Source organism: Amblyraja radiata, chromosome 2 (genome assembly GCF_010909765.2).
Source record: "Amblyraja radiata isolate CabotCenter1 chromosome 2, sAmbRad1.1.pri, whole genome shotgun sequence".
Taxonomy (NCBI): domain Eukaryota; kingdom Metazoa; phylum Chordata; class Chondrichthyes; order Rajiformes; family Rajidae; genus Amblyraja; species Amblyraja radiata.
Window position 1 is genome coordinate 43,499,836 of NC_045957.1, and position 20,607 is coordinate 43,520,442.

Genomic DNA, 20,607 nt, shown 5'->3' on the forward strand with positions numbered 1-20,607 from the left:
GCAGTTACACACCCATGTATCCCCCCATCTCTCACTCTCATGCTCCCAGATCATTTTCTATCCTCCATATGTTCATCTCCCATTCCCTAGTCTGAAAAAGGGTTTCGACTGGAAACGTTGCTTATTTCCTTCGCTCCAAGGATGCTGCCTCACCCGCTGAGTTTCTCCAGCATTTTTGTCTACCTTCAATTTTCCAGCATCTGCAGTTCCTTCTTAAACCCCTAGTCAGCTATTTTCCTTTTATCCCCCTTCTTCCCCGCCTCCTTTTCACCCATATCCCTTCCTCCGGCTTTACATTTTACTTCTCCTCTTCTCTCCAGATCTGACCACTCTTTTGTCTCATTTATACCTCTAGCCTTTGTCACTAACTCCACCTGTTTGCCATTGAAACACCCCTCACCTATACCCATCTATCACGTAAGATAGACACAAAATGCTGGATCCTGGTAACCATGGCATTCATAGTTTCCACAAAATTGTAACAATGTGGCTTGACTGGATAAAGTACATACAAGCATCCACATGATAGATTAAGAATCTTCACTTTGCAGTGGTCCAGCAAAGCATTCCGTTCAGCGATTTATGTTAAATAGTCAAACTCTCATCTTTTGAATATTCCCATATTCTTTGAGATCAGTATGTACAGAAATCCCTTGAGGTCTTTTTTTCTTCTTTCCAGCAAAAGACTCTGAAGCTTTGTTTGTTTTATAAAAAAAACACTGGTCTGAAGATACGTGTCTTATAAGCCTGGAACATAGAGTAAAATAAATGTCACATGAAAGAAATTAGCATGGTAAAAGAGTTACCATAGTATGCTGAAGCAATCTGTGTACATTTCTTTCACGCATTTCTTGCCTCTGCCATTACACATGATCAAAAAACAAGTGAAAGATAGACACAAATAGCTGGAGTAACTCAGAGGGTCAGGCTGAATCTCTGGAGAGAAGGAATGGGTGACGTTTCGGGTCAAGACTCTTCTTCAGACATTGCATTCCATCTCTCCAGAGATGCTGGCTGTTCCCAGGGCCGGATTTGCGTATACGCTTCACAAGCTTAAGCATAGGGCCTCTAGATCTAGGGGGGCCTTGGCAGGGCTGAATTTACATATAAGCTTCATAGGGTGAAGCCTAGGGCCTCAAAATCTAGGGGGCCTGCGGCCAAGGTGTTTTTTTCCAAGAGTAAAAAACATCCAGAGGAAAAAAAAAATTGGAGAGCTATCAACGTTTCCACTTTGACAGAAATTACCCGAAATTCTGATTCCGGCCCGCTGGAAGTTTTGGGGAAAAAGAATTGCCACCATCCGCGCCTGCGCAGTTGGGGGATGCCGGTGATGCAGTAGCGACGCAAAATTACGCTGAATCGCCGCGCATGCGCAGTGGGCCCGGGCGGGTTCAGATCTCCATTTGCACTCCACACAATCACCTCGATGCCTAGGTGACTACTCCAGGTAAATAGTGGAATATTGCATTGCGGGAGTGCCCGTTTCTCCAGGCCGGGGGGGGGGGGGGGTGCTGCGGTGTCTGCGGCATGGAGTCAGAGCCTCGCTGCATGGGAAGGAGGGAGAGGGGGAGGGAGGGAGAGAGAGGGGGGGGGGAATGTGAGGGGAGAAAGTGGGGATGAGACAGAGGAGGTAGGGGAGGGGGAAAGAGAGAGAGAGAAAGGGGAAGGAGGGGAGAGAGAGAGATGGGGAGGGAGAGAGAGGTGGAGGGAGAGGGAGGGGGAAGGAGGAGAGGTGAGAGGGAAAGGGGGCTTATCTTCAGTTTAAACCAGCATCTGCAGTTCCTTCTTACACAGAAAACAAGCCAAGTGTGTTGAGAACATAATCTTTCCCATTACCACTATTCAGATCAATAACAGGACAAGGTCATGATCGCACACCTAAATTTTGTCCACAGCTGTCCACTCTCCACTTAAGTTACTAAAAATCAGAGTTGTTACCGATGGCTCTTCTTTTTACCCTAAGCCTGGTGTTTCAAGACCTCCCGAAGCTTTGTCTCTGTCATTCTAATTCTCATAACACAAACTTCCTTCACTCTTCAAATCATGACAGGTTTATTCAAAGGGTGTTTTCATTCTGAACACTTCAACAACTATAGTGCAAAGCATGTTTCTGTGCACGGCATGAAAGGAATTTCATTAGAATACTGATCACTGAATATCAGGCACTTGTGTAAGAAAGAACTGCAGATGCTGGTTGAAATCGAAGGTAGACACAAAATGCTGGAGTAACTCAGCAGGACAGGCAGCATCTCTGGAGAGAAGGAATGCAATCTCTGAAGAAGGGTCTTGACCCGAAACATCACCCATTCCTTCTCTCCAGAGATGCTGCCTGTCCCGCTGAGTTACTCCTGCATTTTATGTCTACCTTCAATCAGGCACTTACCAAGTGATTTACAAAATCAATGATTTCCCTCCTGGAAATGCAATGCAGTGGTGACTGAAGTGTAGAACAAATGTCTGAACCCCTTTTCATATGTTCCATTCTCATTCTGTATCCTGAAAGTCGTGTGGGCTGCTCAGGCCAGAGCCTTATTTCACAACACACCTGAGGTCGGCTCTAGTATAACTTAGGGGGTGCTACCTTAGGAGGTCCCTGCTCATGGAATCTGGCACTGGAAACAGACTGCAGGTAAGTGCTCCTCAAATAAAATGACAGTGGTGCAATCTAGTCAGGCCTGAGGCACTGGGTGCAATAGAACATGATTTACATGATTATTACTGTCAAAGGACTTCCATTGCTCACAAAACCCACGTGCAGGCCACTGCATAGAGCACATTTAATGTCTCTTTTTGTGATGCTAAAGCAACTTTCAGCCTGCATCCCTTCATATTGCATCATTTGCAACCATTAATATTTGTCTCTCATATGGCTGCAGGGCACCTGCTATAATGCCAGTTGTGTTTAGTTAATCAGCTCAATGCTCTTGAGGTGAGCAAGCTTATAGACCATATGATACAGGAGCAGAATTAGGCCATTAGACCCATCAAGTCTGCTCTGCCATTCGATCATGACAATCTTTATATATCCCCCTCAACGCTATTGTCCTGCCTTCTCCCCATAACATTTGATGCCCTTACTAATCAAGAACCTATCAATCTCTGCTTTAAAAATGTCCGATAACATGGCCACCACAGCCATCTGTGGCATTGAATTCTACAGATTCACCACCCTCTGGCTAAAGAAATTCCTGTTCATCTCCATTCTAAATGTACATACTTTTATTCTAAATCTGTGCCCTCTAGTCCTAGACTCTCCAACTACTGAAAGTATCCTCTCCATATGCACTCTATCCAAGCCTTTCATTATTTGGTAGGTATCTATGAGATTTTCCGCTCATCCTTCTAAACTCCAGCCAGTACAGGCCCAGAGCCATCAAACACTCTTCATACGTTAACCCAATTATCCCCGGGATCATTCTCGTAAATATCCCCTGGCACCTCTCCAAAGCCAGCACGTCCTCAGATTTGGGGCCCAAAACAGATTACAATATTCCAAATGTTGCCTCACCAGAGCCTTATAAAGCCTCAGCATTGTATCCTTGCTTTTATATTCTAGTCCTCTCAAAATAAATGCTAATATTGCATTTACTTTCCTTACTACTGACTCAACCTGCAAATTAACCTTTTGGGAATCGTGCATCAACACTTCCAATTCAATTTTCACCTCCTATTTCTGAATCCTTTCCCCATTTAGAAAAAAAGTTTGTGTTTATTCCTTTTATTAAAGTGCATGACTGACGGTACACTTTGCTATGCTGTATTCCATTTCCCACTTCTTTGCCCATTCTTCCAACCTGTCCAAGTCCTTCTGTAGAAGCCCTGCTTCCTCAACACTACCTGTCCCTCCAGCTATCTTTGTATCATCCGCAAACTTGGCCACTTGGATAATTCCTTCATCCAGATCAATAGCATTGACCCTTGCGGAACACTGTTGGTCACCGACAGTCAACCAGAAAAGGCCCCCTTTATTAGCACTCTTTGCCTTTGGCCGGACAGCCAATCTTTCATCCATGCCAGTTTCTTGCCTCTAATACCATGAGCTTCCATCTTGTTTAATAGTCTTACAATATCAAAGGCCTTCTGAATAATCCAACTAAATATCATCCTTTGTGCAGGAGGGAACAGCAGATGTTGGTTTACACCGAAGATAGACACAAAATGCTGGAGTAACTCAGCGGGACAGGCATAATCACTGGACAGAAGGAATGGGTGATGTTTTGGGTTGAGACCCATCTTCAGACTGAGAAGGGCCTCGACCCAAAATGTCACCCAATCCTTTGTCTATCCTGCTTGTTACCACCTCAAACTCGAACAACACGATCTCCCCTTAACAAAACTATGCTGACTTTAGATGTTTTTATTACATGCTTCCAAATACCCTGAAACTTCACCCTTAACAACTGACTCTAAAATGTTCACAAGTACCGAAGTCAAACTAAGAAGTCTATAATTTCCTTTATTTTGCCTTATTCCCTTAAACAGCGGAGTTACATTCATGATTTTCCTGTCCTCTGGAACCATTGCTAACTAGTGAATCTTGAAAGATTGCCACTTATGCCTCCACAATCTCTAATGTAAAGTCAGTATCTCAGTAAATGTATCGCAGTAAAGTCACTAGCAAATCTGTAAAGAGGACAGCGTGACTCATGTGGTGTGCGGCATGTTGGTTAGCAGCAGTCACATCCAACAAAGCAATGGGATACGGTAGTGATAAATGACTGTGTGAGCAGCCAGAGTCCTGGACCAATGAGCCACAAATGGGCATCCAATTCCCACCTCAGCAGCTGGGAAACTGAAATTCAATTACATCAATCTGAAGTTAAAAGGCTAGTCTCAGTACCCTTGAAGCAACAGGAATATTGTAAAAAAAAAATCTTGTTCACCGACATCTTTCAAGGAAGCAAAATCTGCCACCTCTAGTCCCATTGATATGTTGACTTTGCTGCCTCTTCAGTTCAGGGATAAGTTGTGATAGATAATGAATGGCAATTCCAATCAATTCCATAAACAAAAATCCTCTGTACAATATTAGGGAATTAAATGGCTGTGTCGGCCAAGTCCCATTTGGAGGCTGATTAAAAACCTTCCACTTGTTTCATAGCACATCGAAACCCAGCAGCTTCACTGCTGCGCTGAGAATCACACGTTTATTCCAGACATTAACCTCATTCCATGCTTTCTTGCACATCACTGCACTATTGAGTTTGGTAGCGGTTTACGCTTGTGTCTTGAAAGCTTTCAGTAAAATGTTTCAATCACACTTTTGTGGTTAGCACTACGTGTGAAGAATGATGTGGGTGAAATTTGGGGAAAAGGTTTGGGACTGGAGGTTCATAAATTAGTGATGAACCATGCCTAACTGTTCTGCTAAAAAGTTATGGAGTTCTCCTTGCTAAATTTTCCCTCCTGATGAGTCCAAGGCAATGCCAATGCTTGATGATAAAAGTCCACTACTCTATCTGATCTTCATATTAATTCAGTGGAGGTATTTTTCTCTTCCAGTCATCCTTTCTAAAAAAAAAGCAGGAAAATTAATCTGTAACGGTAAGGTAAACCACAAATGAGTTATGTTGCAGATGAACTGAGGGCCCCAACATGAAACCACCTGTTTTTTATCTGCTGCTGTAAGATGACATAGTCTGCCATTTCAACCTGTCACGTTTATGCAGAGCTACCCTATTTCCCTGAAAAATTTCCCTTTATCGTTTATCTCCCTCTATTCCCATCTTCACCTCCAGTTTGTAGCACCCACCAACACACTAGGGACAATTCACTGTGGCCAAGTTGGCTACTCACCTGTGTAGGAAGGAACTGAAGATGCTGGTTTAAACCAAAGGTAGACACAAAAAGCTAGAGTAACTTAGCGGGTCAGGCAGCATCTCTGGAGAAAAGAATAGGTGACGTTTCTGGTCGAGACCATTCTTCACCCATAACTTTGGGATGTGGAAGAAAACTGGAGTACACAAGGTAAACCCATATGGTCACAGGGAGAACATATAGTCTTCATATAGACAACAATGGAGATTCAAGATTGAATCCGGGTTGCTGGAGTTGTGAGGCTTAGCCAGGGAGACCACCATGTCATCATGGAAATCTCTTAGCAAAAAAGTAGAACAGCCAGAGAAACTCAACAGGTCAGACAGCATTTGTAGAAGGAATCAGACAGTCAATGTTTCAGATCAAGAACATTCATCTAAATCAACATCAGCAGCCCATTTCCCTCCACAGATGCTGCATGATCTGCTCAACTCCTCCAGCTGCTCTCCTTTTTTCCTGCATCAGCAGTCTGTTAAGCCCGTCCCACTTACGTGTCCTTGGCAACCTCATGGTCGCGTTGAGCCGCGATGGTCCAGCGAATGTCGTGCGCGACTTCATTCGACCGCACAGCCGTCTGGAGCGCGTGATGTCATTTAAAGATGGGCACAAAATGCCGGAGTAACTCAGCCGGACCAGCAGCACCTCCGGAGAGAAGGAATGGATGATATTTCGTGTCGAGACCCTTCTTCAGTCTGAAAGAAGGGTCTTGACCCGAAACGTCACCCATTGCGTTCGCTACAAAAATTTCGGAGCCCCGCGCGATGTCGCGCACAACTACATACCCCTCCACGCTTCTCAGTGGGACCGGCCCCGCGCGGCCATATGATGCCCGTGCGCCTCAACGCGATGACGAGGTCGCGTAATTTGCGTGCCAAGGACACGTAAGTGGGACAGGCCCTTAACGCTTTTAGGAAAGCGTTAAATTGTACCCGAATAGGACATAGGACACTGCCAATTGACAATCAATCTTCTCTCCTAATTGCTTAGCAAAGACAATGCAGTTAACCCTTGTTTTAACAACGCCTTTATGACAGGTGTTAGCGGATAGAACTGCCGACCCATCCCCAGCGAGCTCGTCTTCAACCACCAAAAGGACACAAAGTGCTGGAGGAATGCAGCAGATCTGTGTAGGGAAATCGGCAGTCAATATTTATCTAGATTAATGTTGTTGACCTGAAACGTTAACCATTCAATTCCTTCCACAGATGCTGCCTGATCTGCTGAGTGCCTTTAGCTGTTCTCCTTTTTTGGTTACAGATTTCTCTAACCACCCAGCCATTGCAGTCACTGATCAAGCATACTCACCTCTACCATGATTGCTGTACACTCACAAATTGCTGGTTACAGTGTGGAAAACAAAATAGACAGCAGTAGATGACTAGTCCTGCCATTAAATTCAACTGGACCTGGGAACATGCCATTACTTTGGATTGTCAGAACGCTACCTACAACACTACACTGGCTTGCCCCCATCCCATATATAACTGACACTTATCCAAGCCAATTAATCCACGTATATTTTACCAATGAGATGTTCCTATCTGACTATACATTGTACACAGCACTCTCACTGTCAAATATTTATCTGCAGGTATTAACAAATAACAACAAATGAGTGTTCTTTGACCAAAAAGTATTTTGACAGTAGCAGCCACCCAGAATCGGAGTGCTGAGGACACTGTGACCTTTACAAATTTCTGGAAGCCATCTCATTACTTATATAACCCTATTATATAAGTAGTGGATTGTTATTTTTATTCTACATCCCTAAGTGCACAAATCAGAAATTCAAATGAATTGTACATGAATTTCCATTCACTTAAATTAAAGGTCAAAACTAACCTCAGCATATGCATAGATTTAAAATAGGTTCTCTTGACAAGGAAGGTTATCCACTTGAAGCGATAGGATGATGTATTTAATTTTATTATCCTTTCATAACTTAATGATTTTGTAATCTTCCAGCATACAGTAAAGGAATACAGAATATTGATAACAGTCAATGAGTCAGGCCATTTCAATGGAAAGAGAAGCAGAGTTAATGCTTCAGAATGAATTCTGTATGGTACAAACTAAACCAATGGAGCCCTAAAGCAGTTCCCTAGATCTCCAGCTATTTCATGTCACGTTGTTTATTGTCATAAGCAGACGTATGATTAGGTTCAAGTACCAATCTTGTTTGCAGCAGCATCATGTGCACATAGCTGCAGACAATACAGAGATACATAAATTATAAATAGATTACACATGAATTCTACAAACAGTGAAAAGATAAAAAAATGTGTGCACTAAAAGTAAAGAATCACACAAGAAATCCAGGTGGCCATCACGATCACAAGAATACAATTCTGGACTAAGCTGGAGTCACAGACGGACACTCAACAGCTGTGGCAGGACAACAATGCAAGAGCCTGCAGAAAGTGGTGGGCATAGCCCAGTTTGTCACGTGCACAGAATCAGTGTGAAGAAGAGTCTCAACCCAAAACGTCACCTAGCCATGTTCTCCAGAGATGCTGCCTCACCTGCTGAGTTACACCAGCAGTTTTTGTCCTCCTCACCATCAATAACATCTACATAAGGAACTGCCTCAAGAAGGTGGCATCAATCATCAAGAATTCCCATTATCCAAGCCATGCTCCTTCTCACTGCCACCATTGGAAAGGATGTACTAAAACCTGAAGTCACACACCACTAGGTTCAGGAGCAATTGCCTCCTACAACCAAAGATAGACACAAAATGCTGGAGTACCTCAGTGGGACAGGCAGCATCTCTGGATAGAAGAAATGGGTGACGTTTTGGGTCAAGACCCTTCTTCAGTTTCTGGAAAGGGGTCGACCCAAAATATCACCCATTATTTCTATCCAGAGGTGCTGCCTGTCCCACTGAGTTACTCCAGCATTTTGTGTCTATCTCCGGTGTAAATTCTTTCCTACACATACCTCCTACAACCATCAGGTTCTTGATCCGACTTGCACTACCCTAATCCTACCTCGACAAGAGTACAATGCGTATCACCTCTTGCATTATCATGAACTTGTTTTCTCATTCTGTTTTTGCATTAATGTCTTGATTTTACTGCAAAAAGAGGTTTGGCTGGACTTCACAGCTTTCGCATTTGGCTGTGTTTATCCTCTCATTAAATATGCAATAAATGCTCTAAATTATCTGCAATAAATGGAACGTGATTCAAGTTGAATACACGCGATATGACTGAATGATACATGTTATTCCTGTTCATATAAGGAATTAAATCAAATAATTTTAATTTATTCTATGGTTTAGGTAGAATTATGCATGTAATCACTGTCAAAAATTCAGATGCCATCAAGTTACTGTATATTGTGACAGATTTTACAGGAAAAGACGTCATGACATCTGGATATTCTAACATTTAACATTTTGGCAATAAACCATTAAACACACATACGCAATGTTATTTTGTTTGGTCCCTGGGGGAGCTGCTTAACCCATTCACCCTGTCAGTATCAAGTTTCCTTTGCGATAATACACCAGCTATCTGAGTACAGAACACATGCAGGAAGGATCTTCAATTGCTTTTGGAGGTTTGCATGCAATTTTCCTGGCAAATCCTTCTTTTCTTCCCTTACAATTTCAAAATAATTCCAAATCCATAACCTTCTGTTTGAGCAACCATGACGTAAACATAAACCCTCGCAGACCGCCTCACATTCGGCAAATTTCCAGCCCCAAATGTTATACTTGTAAAGGACATAACTAAGCAAATATTTAATCGTTACTGGTATTTTATTTCATTATTGGTTTATATAATAGGATGCTGCTATTACCTTAGTCACAGCATGGAAACAGACCCTACAACCCCATTCATCCATGCTGACCAAGATGCACAGGGATTGGAGGTGTGCAAATATTGGGGGGGGGGGGGGGGGTGGAGGAGAGGGAAGGGCCTGTCGCACTTTGCGATTTTTTTCGGCGACGGTGTTGTTCCCAAAGTCTGCTTTTATCCCATAGTCAATGTTACTAAAACAGATGATGTGGCCTTTGTGCAGTACTATTAGTGGGATCTAGCTGTCACAGGCTGGGTCCGCAAATGGGGGGGCATCGGGGAAAGTGGAGGGGGGGGGGGGGTTGGAGAATGGGAGAAGGGGACGTGAGGGCAGGGGGGCAGTGGAGAAGAATGGAGCGGGGGGGAAGGGAAGAAGGGGGGGAGAGGGGATGGAAGAAGGGTAGGAGGGAGTGGAGAAGGAGGGATGGGGGCGGTAGGGGGGAAGATGGGGGTGAAGGGGAGAGGGGAGTTCAGTCTACACTCACTGAATCCATCCCTGTGAAAAGTTAGAGACAGTGATTAGATCTGGAAGTGGACCAATACATCTGTAAATAAAACGGATCGACTCAGACATCTTTTCATTTGCACAATTGATTTTACTTCGGAGTCACGTGAGTGACTACGTGAAGAAGGGCCGTCCGTCTGCGTGTGCGTCATTACTTCTGAACGCAACGCGCGACGGACTGGCAGGCACTGAGTCCTCCCAGCCGCCGGGATGGGCAGGTAAGGAAAGTTGTACTTACCTGCGTTCTTTCGGGCTTGAAGCTTTTTTGTAGCTTCAGAGCCCAGATGTCGAGGAGACGGCCCGCGGGGATGTCGGCTGTCGAAGACCGCAGCATTCCAAGTAGCGGGCGACGGTCTTGTTCCCGACATTAGCGCCGACAGCAGAATCGGCAGGAGACTTTGTGCGGGAGGAGGAGCTCCATGGTGGTCCTGCGGGACGTAATACCACACGCAAGTCTAACAACCCGTTGACTCAGATGTGTCCGGGGAAGAGGGATACCCTCCCTCAACGTAGAGCGTCTGAGGACGACTTCTCCCACATGGAGCAACTTATGGAGAAGTTGCTCCTACAATGATCTGCTCCGAAGGAGGGAGCAGTATCAGCACGGCCTACAGCAGGCCGTGCCAGCAGCCTCGCACATGGGGCAGCCCAATGTCTTCCCCATTGGAGGGGGAAGTACATATGGAAGAAACCACTCTGAATCAGAGTACAAAAGAACAGGGGGGGAAACCTTCCTAGGGACAAGCAGAAGAAAGGAAGTAAGTAAGTTTTACTTATATTGCACTGTTCAAGTCAACTCGCATTGACACCAAAGTGCTTTACATAAAAGGAATAATAAGCTTCCATACAAACAACAGAAAATAAGTACTTCTGCAATCATCCAGGTTCCACTGGGTGCTTCCCTGGATGGAGATCTAGCTAATTGACAGCCCGGGTATTATGGAGAACCCGCAGGCAGCAGCACCTGTTTCAGGGCTGCACAAATGTCTCCTGCTCTGAGGAGAGGAGCATTCATGGTCCGTTTCAGTCTGACCCAAAGCTAGAACCTCATTTAGGTCCACTGGAAGGGCCATGTCAGCACAGGTATCCTCAGGGGCCTGCGGCAGCACCTGTTTTCAGGGCTGCCTACGAATCTCACTCTCAGTGGAGGGGAGTGTGAGTGATCAGTAGGTAACTGATCTCGAATTTAAAGTATGAACATACTGAAGCACATGCATATGGCCTCAAGAGCCAGCAGTTGGCAGAATATCCACAAGCTACAATGCCGGCAAGGGAACGCTATCAGCCGCCGAATCCTTTCTTCAGGTAAGACCAGAAGAAGGAAGCAAAAGCTGCCGGACCAATCAAGGTACCAACAACAAGCAAAACTTCATCGGTAGGCGACAACACACCCCACACCTCCATAGGGGGTAAGCGGTTCACTGAATCCGGTGGTAGCTTGAAAGCTGGGCACGGAAATATGATCAGAGTCGTCTTTCAAGGCAGACTCAGAATTATGGCCAGAATTGTCCGACAAGGCAGGCTCAGTATGATAAGGTTTTCAGACCAAGACCCAAGCAGAGGTCAGGAGAAACATGGAATCCACACTCCCTACCAGTCCTACTCCCAATCAAGGAGAGAAAAAGAACCCGCATCAGGGGCCTTTGGGCTTACCACAAGACCACCGGTAGCCATGGAGGTAGGTGGGTCTGGGTTTACTGAAACAAGGGATTGTGGACCAGTTACATGTTGGTAATTTTACTCTTGTGTTTTTGTTCAAAATGACAATAACATGAATTTTCAGATCTGGTTTTAAAAAACAGATAATAACATGTGATTATTTTTACTGCACAACATACATAGGTTCCAAGCAGACTTGGAACTTGGACTGGAGTTGCCTTCGAGGCAGGCCTAGTATTTTGGGCCGGATTGCCATTCAGGACATGTGACAGATGGAGGATGTCACTTCATCCAGGTTTAACTCATATGTGCAAGTATAGACTTTCAGAACAGCAATATTTGTTACGGTCTAACAACTGTTTTATAGGAGCTTCCTATAAAATGGTCACATGGCATGCATCGACCTCAAAGATGCATACTATTCGGTGTCTATTCACTAAGAACAGGAGATATTTGAAGTTTAACTGGATGGCATGGAACTGCCAAATGGGTTGACATCAGCTCCTAGACTATTGACTAAACTACAGAAACCAATTCTGGGTCTACAAAGGTCTCAGAACCACATAGTAATGGCATATTTGGACAATTTCATTTTGGAGTCACCAAGAATTGGCAGAAGCATCAGTCAAAGCAAACCAAAACCCTGTTTGATAGAATTGGTTACCTCATCCATCCAGTTAAATCAAAATTGACCCCAAGGGTAATTGATTACCTAGAATTTACTATCAAAAACAGTAAATATGTTGGTGACTTTGCCTAGGGGCAAACGACTATATTAATCAAGCCTGCTATGACCTGATAGTCAAATACTAGCCATCTATCAGGCAAACAGCGAGTGTAATTGGCAAATAGTAGCTGCATTTCCAGCAGTACGGGCCTTTGCATTACCAGAATTTACAGCGAGCAAAGGAACGAACACTCAGATTCCATGCAGGCCAAATTGGCAAAACTATGGGTTGCCAGCAGAGGCCATTGTTGAATAACTATGGTGGATAACAAACGTGAGAAAGCTCAAGGTAAATTTTGCTTGAAAGCCATCGAGGGTTCTTCAGACCTATGCAAGCGGCTAAGGATGGGGAGACACCAACACAGTCTAGAGCTGTGGGGGCAGATAGAATGAGCAGGAGTCTGTAATTCCCCAACACATGGAATCAATTACCCAGAATTGTTGGGGGCACAATTTGGACTCAAGGTTTTCTGTAGCAATATGCAACCGGTGCTTGTTCAAATTCAGATTGATAACACCACTGCGGTGGTACATATCCATTAACAAGGGTGGTGTAAAATCTGTATCTTACGACAGATTGTCAAACCTCATTTGGCACTGGTGTATCGAGAGGAATATTTGGGAAATCTACGAGGTAGATATAATACGGTGACAGATGCTGGATCACGAATGTTTAATAACAACACAGAATGGATGTTGAATCAGGCAGTATTTAAAGAAATAACTACACGATTTGGCATACCAGATATTGATCTGTTTGCATCTAGACTAAACCATCAATTACCCAGATATGTGTCTTGCAAGCTGGATCCAGGAGCAAAGGTAGTGGATGCTTTCTCCCTCAATTGGGGAGGAATGTTTATGTATGCTTTCCGCAGGTTTTGTCTCACAAACCGATGCTTGACCAAAATCAAGCAAGACTAAGCCACAGGCATATTGGTAGTGCCAGATTGGCCTACTCAAGCCTGGTTCCCAAAAATTTTGGGAACTATAGTCCAGCCAGTTATGGCTGTACCCAAGAGCAGGGACCTCCTAGTGAACCCAGTTACAGGGAGTAATCATCCACTACACGAACGTATTAACTTGTTGGTCTGCAGATTCTGAGGAGGCCATTTCAAGGCATAGGACTGTCCGAACAAATACAACACAGTTCGGATAACAGATATCTTGGAGTTCCTATCAACTCTGTACTATAACTATAAACAAAGTTATAGTGCAATCTATAGTGCCAGAGGCGCACTCTCCTCCTATCTGATGCTGGAAGCAGGGCACGGGTCGATAGGAATGCACCCCTTTACAACAAAATTCATGAAGGGAATTTACAATTTAATACCCCTAAGGCCAAGGTACACGGACACATGGGATGTGAGAGTGGTGCTAACCCTACTTTGACAGTGGGGACCACCTATAACTAACCTTGAAGGTGGTATGCTGACAAAGAGTCCAGACACTGCAAAAGCTACGGTTGGACTACATGACCACCAATATGAACAACATAACATTCGTAATCAGGAACCTGATAAAACATAGCAGGCCAGGAATGCCAGGGATGGAGATCCAGATCTTGGCATATCCAGAGGACCTACGGTTGTGTGTGTGGTAACATACTAACACCACTGTCTGAGAGTTACGGAGAACCTCAGAGGCTCAGAACAATCGGTCCTCATCAGCCATAAAAAATAAAAAATTTAAAAAAAAACACACCAGAAGGTGTCAACTCAAACCATCTCCAGATGGTCAAAGGGGGTAATGGCGGTAACAGAGTGAACATTTGGTTAAATTTCACTCCTCCAGGGCTGCATCTACGTCGGCAGCAAGAGCTATGGACGTGCCTCTTGATGACATCCTAGTGGCTGCAGGATGGACGAATGAAATAAAGGTCCACCGGTTTTATAACAAACCTATAACCGGACTGGGGGTGTTTGCACGTACCATTTTAAGTTCTGTCCCTTAGTTTACCCCCAAGGTTGGGAGGGGTAACTAGTTTTTTTTTAACATTTCTTTCATTTAAAGCATCAGTGTCTTTACTTAACTACGTAATGTCTGAATGCTTTAATGATTACACGCATCCATGGTCGATCCATTCAGTGTGTGACGCCTGGATTCGTAACCGGCGTAAAATCACAGAGCTTTGAAATCTTCACGTAGTCACTCACGTGACTCCGAAGTAAAATAGTAAGATTAAACGAGAACTTACCAGTTTGAAGTTTGATCTTGATGATATGAGGAGTTACGATGAGCGATTACGTGCCCACCGCTCCCACCCTCATACTATCAAGGTCATATGGAAGTTCTAGTTTCTTCACAATCTTACTATTCTCAGGTCTTCTTTTTATCTGTGATTTAACACCGCTGCTTTGAAGATAGACGCGCACGCAGACGGACGGCCCTTCTTCACGTAATCGCTCATCGTAACTCCTCATAAAATCAAGATCAAACTTCAAACTGGTAAGTTCTCGTTTAATCTTACTATTTTATTGTATTCATTTTAATATATTAATGTTTAAAATCCATGCATTGAAGGAAGAATATTTTACAGCCCATCTGTGGTCCCCAATCCCAACCCTAACCCTAACCGGGCGTCACCTGTAGGACAGCATACGTCAGCGTGTGACAGGGCGCCCAACATGATGAGACACCCAGATGTCGCCCCTAGATTTTGCACATTCCAAAATCCTTGGGTGGCAGGGAGACACCGCGCGTCACCTGCACGTCACTACATGCGTCACCACGTGTCACGACCCGACCACGACGCGACAACCACTTTTCAGGCTGTTGCCTAAAATGTCGCCAAAGTGGGATAGGCCCTTCAGTCTACCCCACGACAGAAGGGGCAGGGGTTCAACAGTTTGATAGCAACAGGAGCTCCTGTGGCGTTCTGTCCTGCATCTTGGTGGAACCAGTCTGTTGCTGAAAGTACTCCTCAGGTTGACCAGTGTGTCATGGAGGGGGTGAACTGCATTGTCCAAGATGCTCCGCAGTTTGAGGAGCATCCTCCCCTCCAAGACCATCTCCCATGAATCCAACTCCATCCCCAGGACAGAGCCAGCCTTCCTGATGAATTTGTTGATCTTATTGGTGTCCGCAGCCTTTGCCCTGCTGCCCCAGTACACGGCAGCGAAGAAGATTACACTGGCTACCACCGATTGGTAGAACATCTGCAGCATCTCACTGCAGACGTTGAAGGAGCGGAGCCTTCTCAAAAAGTACAGCCGGCTCTGTACCTTCTTGTACAGGACCTCAGCGTTCCTGAACCAGTCCAGTTTACTGTCCAGGTACACTCCAAGGTATTTGTACTCCCTGGTAAACTGTACATCCATTATATAAAAAAGAAAAGCTAATGTTTTAATTTTTGGGGTCTGAATTATAAAAAAAGGTTTTATAGAGGTGGAGAGGACATTTGCAGGTGTATGGGAAACATAACCACAGGACATCAAGTACAAATAGATCACTTACAGTATACTGCAGGATATCATTCTGAAAGAACTCCCTTATTTGGAGAATGCCGTGAATGTGAAATGAAACAACAATTACAGAGAATAGCATGGATGAATATACAATGAACCTAGATAAACACATGAGAGATACAAGAAAGACAATGTTTGGATTCTAAGCATTGACATGACCCAATTATTATAAATTACCAGATTTTTTGCCGAATATTCTGCAAAGAATTCCCAGCTGCAAAAATAAGCCCTGTACCACTGCGTGGCTTCAATTATTATCCCATTTACTTCATCTGTAGAGAATCGAGAAGATAAAATATTTCTCAAAAGATATGAAAATATTGTCAGCCAGATGCTATTTTCATAAACATATATAAATACCTAAATGCTGATTTGTGCTCGCATGCTCAATGATAAAATACACTCATGGAGAAAGCTGGTCAGAGAATCAGGCCTGGAGTGTTTCACTGCTACCTATAACTAATGCTTCCTTCACGTATAGCTCCACAGGGTCTCCATGTTCTACTTGGTAAACAACAAATGATTCTTCAAGCTTCATTTCTCTTGGACAAAGCTGCAATAAAAAAGAAAAAAACCCAAATGCCTCATCTTTACAAGAGATGTAAGGAATTAATGACCAGTAGCTATTTAACAGCTAACGGCATTACAATCGCAGGCTCTAAATTAAAAAAATAAGGTTGAGAACTCTGATCACATTAATGTGTAGGAAGGAATTGCAGATGCTGGTTTAAACCGAATATAGACATGAAAATTTGGAGTAACTCAGCAGGTCATACAGCTTCTCTGCAGAAAAGGAATAGGTGATGTTTCGGGTCTGAAGAAAGGTCTCGAACCGAAACGTCACCTATTTTTCTCCAGAGATGCTGTCTGACCCGCTGAGTTACTCTAGCTTTTTGTGTCTATCATCTGATCACATATTCCTTTCTAAGCCTAACCAGCATCTTCATTTAAGATCACAACATTTATTGCAGTTCCATCACTGTGACAACTGATATAAATTTGGCAAATAAATGTTTGGTCTGTCTGATCCCTCTGGTTCTATTTTTGACTGCCTTAACTGTTTTTTTCCGTAAATATGTTTGTTTAAACGCCAAGCAGACATTCTTGTGACAATGATTTAGAGAAGATAGTAAATCTCGCAAAACACGGCAGCTGAATTAACATCCATCTCTGAAGGGACAGATCAGTGAAGCACCTGCATTTAGTGACATAAAATCCTGTGGATATTAGTTCAGCTGCTTCCTCCTGATTATTTCAATGAGTCCCCTGAGCCTGTTCATGCAAAGAAACCAAGAGCCATAAGAATAATGCAAAAGGATGACACAATCAAAACTGGTCCCACTATGAACCAGTAAATTAAGGGACCACTTTGTGTAAGATCATGCAATTTGATAAAATCAAGTTTGAATTCTGGTATCAGTGATTTACAATGATCACAATGCTTCTGCGCAAGGAAAGGAAGAAAATAAAACATTAATTTTGGTTAGTTTCCTTTTTGAAAAGTAATGATAAGAACATGAAGCGTGCACAGGAATAAACTCAACTCTCAAAACATTTGCATTTATGTAGTGCCATTCATAAACACAGGATATTAAAAAACTATGTTATAGCCACTCAAATGTTCTTCTTGAAATGTAATCACAGTTCCTCTGCGAGAAGCATTGAACCTAATTTGTACACAGCAAGATCCCACAAAGACCAATGCAGAAATGACCAGCCGGTGTCATGTTGAATGGAGAATTGAAGGATAAATATTAGACAGCTCAGTTTTTGTTTCCAAAAATAATGACATATGATATTTTAGGATCCCTTGCAGGCAGAGATGATCCCAGGTTTTAATATCACATCGGAAAATTATTCTCATGGTACAAGTGTTCATCATTGACATGGACCATGGGCAAATATATTGGGATCCTGTCTCTGGAATGGGGTTTGGACTCACAACCTTCTGAACAACATTTTATGTGGGACAGGTGTAAAATACCTTAGGTAAGTACTTACCTTCAGTTTAAACTAGCGACTTTGCGTTTGTTTTTGCTCCAGGGGGAGCAAAGCAGCAGAGGGAAGCGGGCCCTGTTTGACTCCAGGGAAGGAGCCGACAGTGGAGGGGGGAGAGGCGACAACGGGACCGCACACGTTGCGGTCCACAGACACGGGTGCTGCGCTGATGCCCACTCCGCTAAAACAGTTGTCTGACCAACAGCAGCGGACTGGAGGGAAATTTAAAAACCGGCCGGCACCCCTGCAGACTCCCGACAAGGAGACTCGCCGCCGGAGAACCGCTGAAATGCCGCCCGAAAACGGCAGGCAGCCTCTAACAGCAAGGTCAGGACCAACCTCAGGCTGGAGACAGACACGGAAGATGGAATCAGCACTTCAACCAAGAAACAAGAGTGTCTGTTTCTCCAAGCCAGAGGAAGGTCATGGAGATAAAAACTCCAGCGAGACTTGCCTCAGGAGCAGGGGCAAGTCCGCCAAGGGAGCTAACACTCCCACTCCAGTGCCTAACAGCATTGGCCATCTCCCTTGTCGAGGGATTGGTGGGGACCAGACTGGACTGGTCAAGAAGAGGGGTCACTGGCTGAAGTTTATCGGGAGTATGCTTGAGGTACAGGATCAGGAAGAGCTGCTGGGTGTGGCCGCTATGTGGCTCCACCACTAGCGAGATGGCTTTTCAGTCTCAACTGATGGCCAGCTTACTACCTGTTCTTTTCAAAAAACCTCTCCAAGACAGGTAGTCATGAGGTGTTCGATTCATCACGCCTCCCCTAAATTGCATTTACTCAAAGTGCCCACCGTTATTGGGGGGTACATTGAGCATAGCTTTAAAACCCAAATATCTTAAAATGCGTTTGATATCCCTGACGTCGGTTATCATTTCGCATGCTCATTTCAGAGGGACAGGGTAGTATGGCAAAACACCTGACCCTACTGCTTGCAGTGCTCCACAACTTCTTAGGGAGTTATAAAACCTGCCCTCAACTTAAAAAATTACAGGACTGTGAGAATGCTGACCTCTCAACCACAGATCCTGCTAGCTGGCTAAGTTATCGAACCAAGCCTAAAAAACGGGAGAAGTATCCAAAATTCGGCATCTAGAGGGCAGGGTCTGGAATGAGCACCACACGAAACCAGCAGCAGTGCCTCTACGCGTCCACCAGTAGGCGTCCACCTAATAGTACTGGTGTAAGCTCAGGGCCCGCATGCTTACACCAGTACTATTAGGTGGACGCCTAATATAATTATTCAGGCCCTATTCAGTACCCGTTCAAAAAACTGGTTCCAGATATTCTAACCAGCCCTGGCTATATTAAGGAACTATCGTCATGGCATGTTCCAATGATATTAACGACGACTAATCCAAGGGAATAGCTATCACAGCTTTAGCTATTATTCTTTTAGCCGAGCTTGTCATGCAATCCAGATAGATCTACAATTGAAACCATCGCTCTCAGCCTTGACTAAGATCAAGCGGAGTATCTGTTGTTGTTAGTTCTATTTTGACTCGTCCCTTATCAAGGGACCATATATCAATTGATTTGGAACAGGGAGATGGGGAGGGGCTTGCTCTGTCCACTCCACGCATCAACCAGTATTGCAGTACCTTGACATATAAATCCTCTACTGTTGACTATTTGGTATTCAACACTCTACCCACTTATCTTTAACTTGGCATAGGAGAGTCAGTATGACACAACCTGTAACAATTAATGGTATCTACCTACCATTCAACAGTGGCAAGAGTATTGGGAGTTAGTAGCAGCTGTTCCAGCTACTTAACTTGAACCTTCCATTAAGGCTAGGTGCTAATGTTTAAACTACCCACACCCAAAACATGGTGGCATATGGACTAATCTGGAGTCGTCATCACTATAGACACTAGGCGTAAAACCTAGTTTGGAAATTTGAGTACGCTCTATTGGCAAAGCATATTATCCTGCAGTGCACCATTTTGCATGTTCGTTTATAATTAACAACATCACAGTAGTGACATACACAAACCACTTGGGCAGAATAAATCGATATCATGTGACATATATTTAACAATTGGAAACTACAGGTCGTCAAAAATATACGACCATCAGCAATATTACCTACTAGGTGAGCTAAATACTGTAAACAGACATATTAAACCCAAGTATTGCTGGAATTACAAAGCAATATGGAACACCCAATATCGATTTCACTGTATTCAATTGAATTCTCCACATACCGATGTATGTCGCAAGAAACCAAATTTGAGGCAGGGACAATTAATTCATTCCCACTGAATTAGGAAGCGTGAGGTGGGAATCTAATCGATGTTTTCCCCCTTTTTCCTACCTCATCAGGCACTACGGCCTCATCAGTCGGGTACTACGCACATGCCACGATAAATTAAACTACTGGATTGCAGATTTGAAAAGACCATCACTGGGCCTGGATTGCAGAATTGGGAAGACCTCTGCTGGGCCTGGATTGTCAATAGCGCTATCAACACAAGGATAGCATCCCATCGCATATCCACTAGGGAACATACTTGGCGAACATCAAGAAGTGGGAAGATACCATTCAAATACAGGAACTACATATTCAACTACAACAAACCTGTACTGGAGTTCTGGCAGGTCTTCACCACAATGAAGG

General features: G+C 44.0%; 1 pseudogene; it reads left to right on the top strand.

The window, feature by feature from the left end:
- The first annotated feature begins 19,425 nt into the window (after positions 1 to 19,425).
- On the top strand, positions 19,426 to 19,604 carry LOC116970546 (annotated as a pseudogene).
- Positions 19,605 to 20,607: the final 1,003 nt, after the last annotated feature.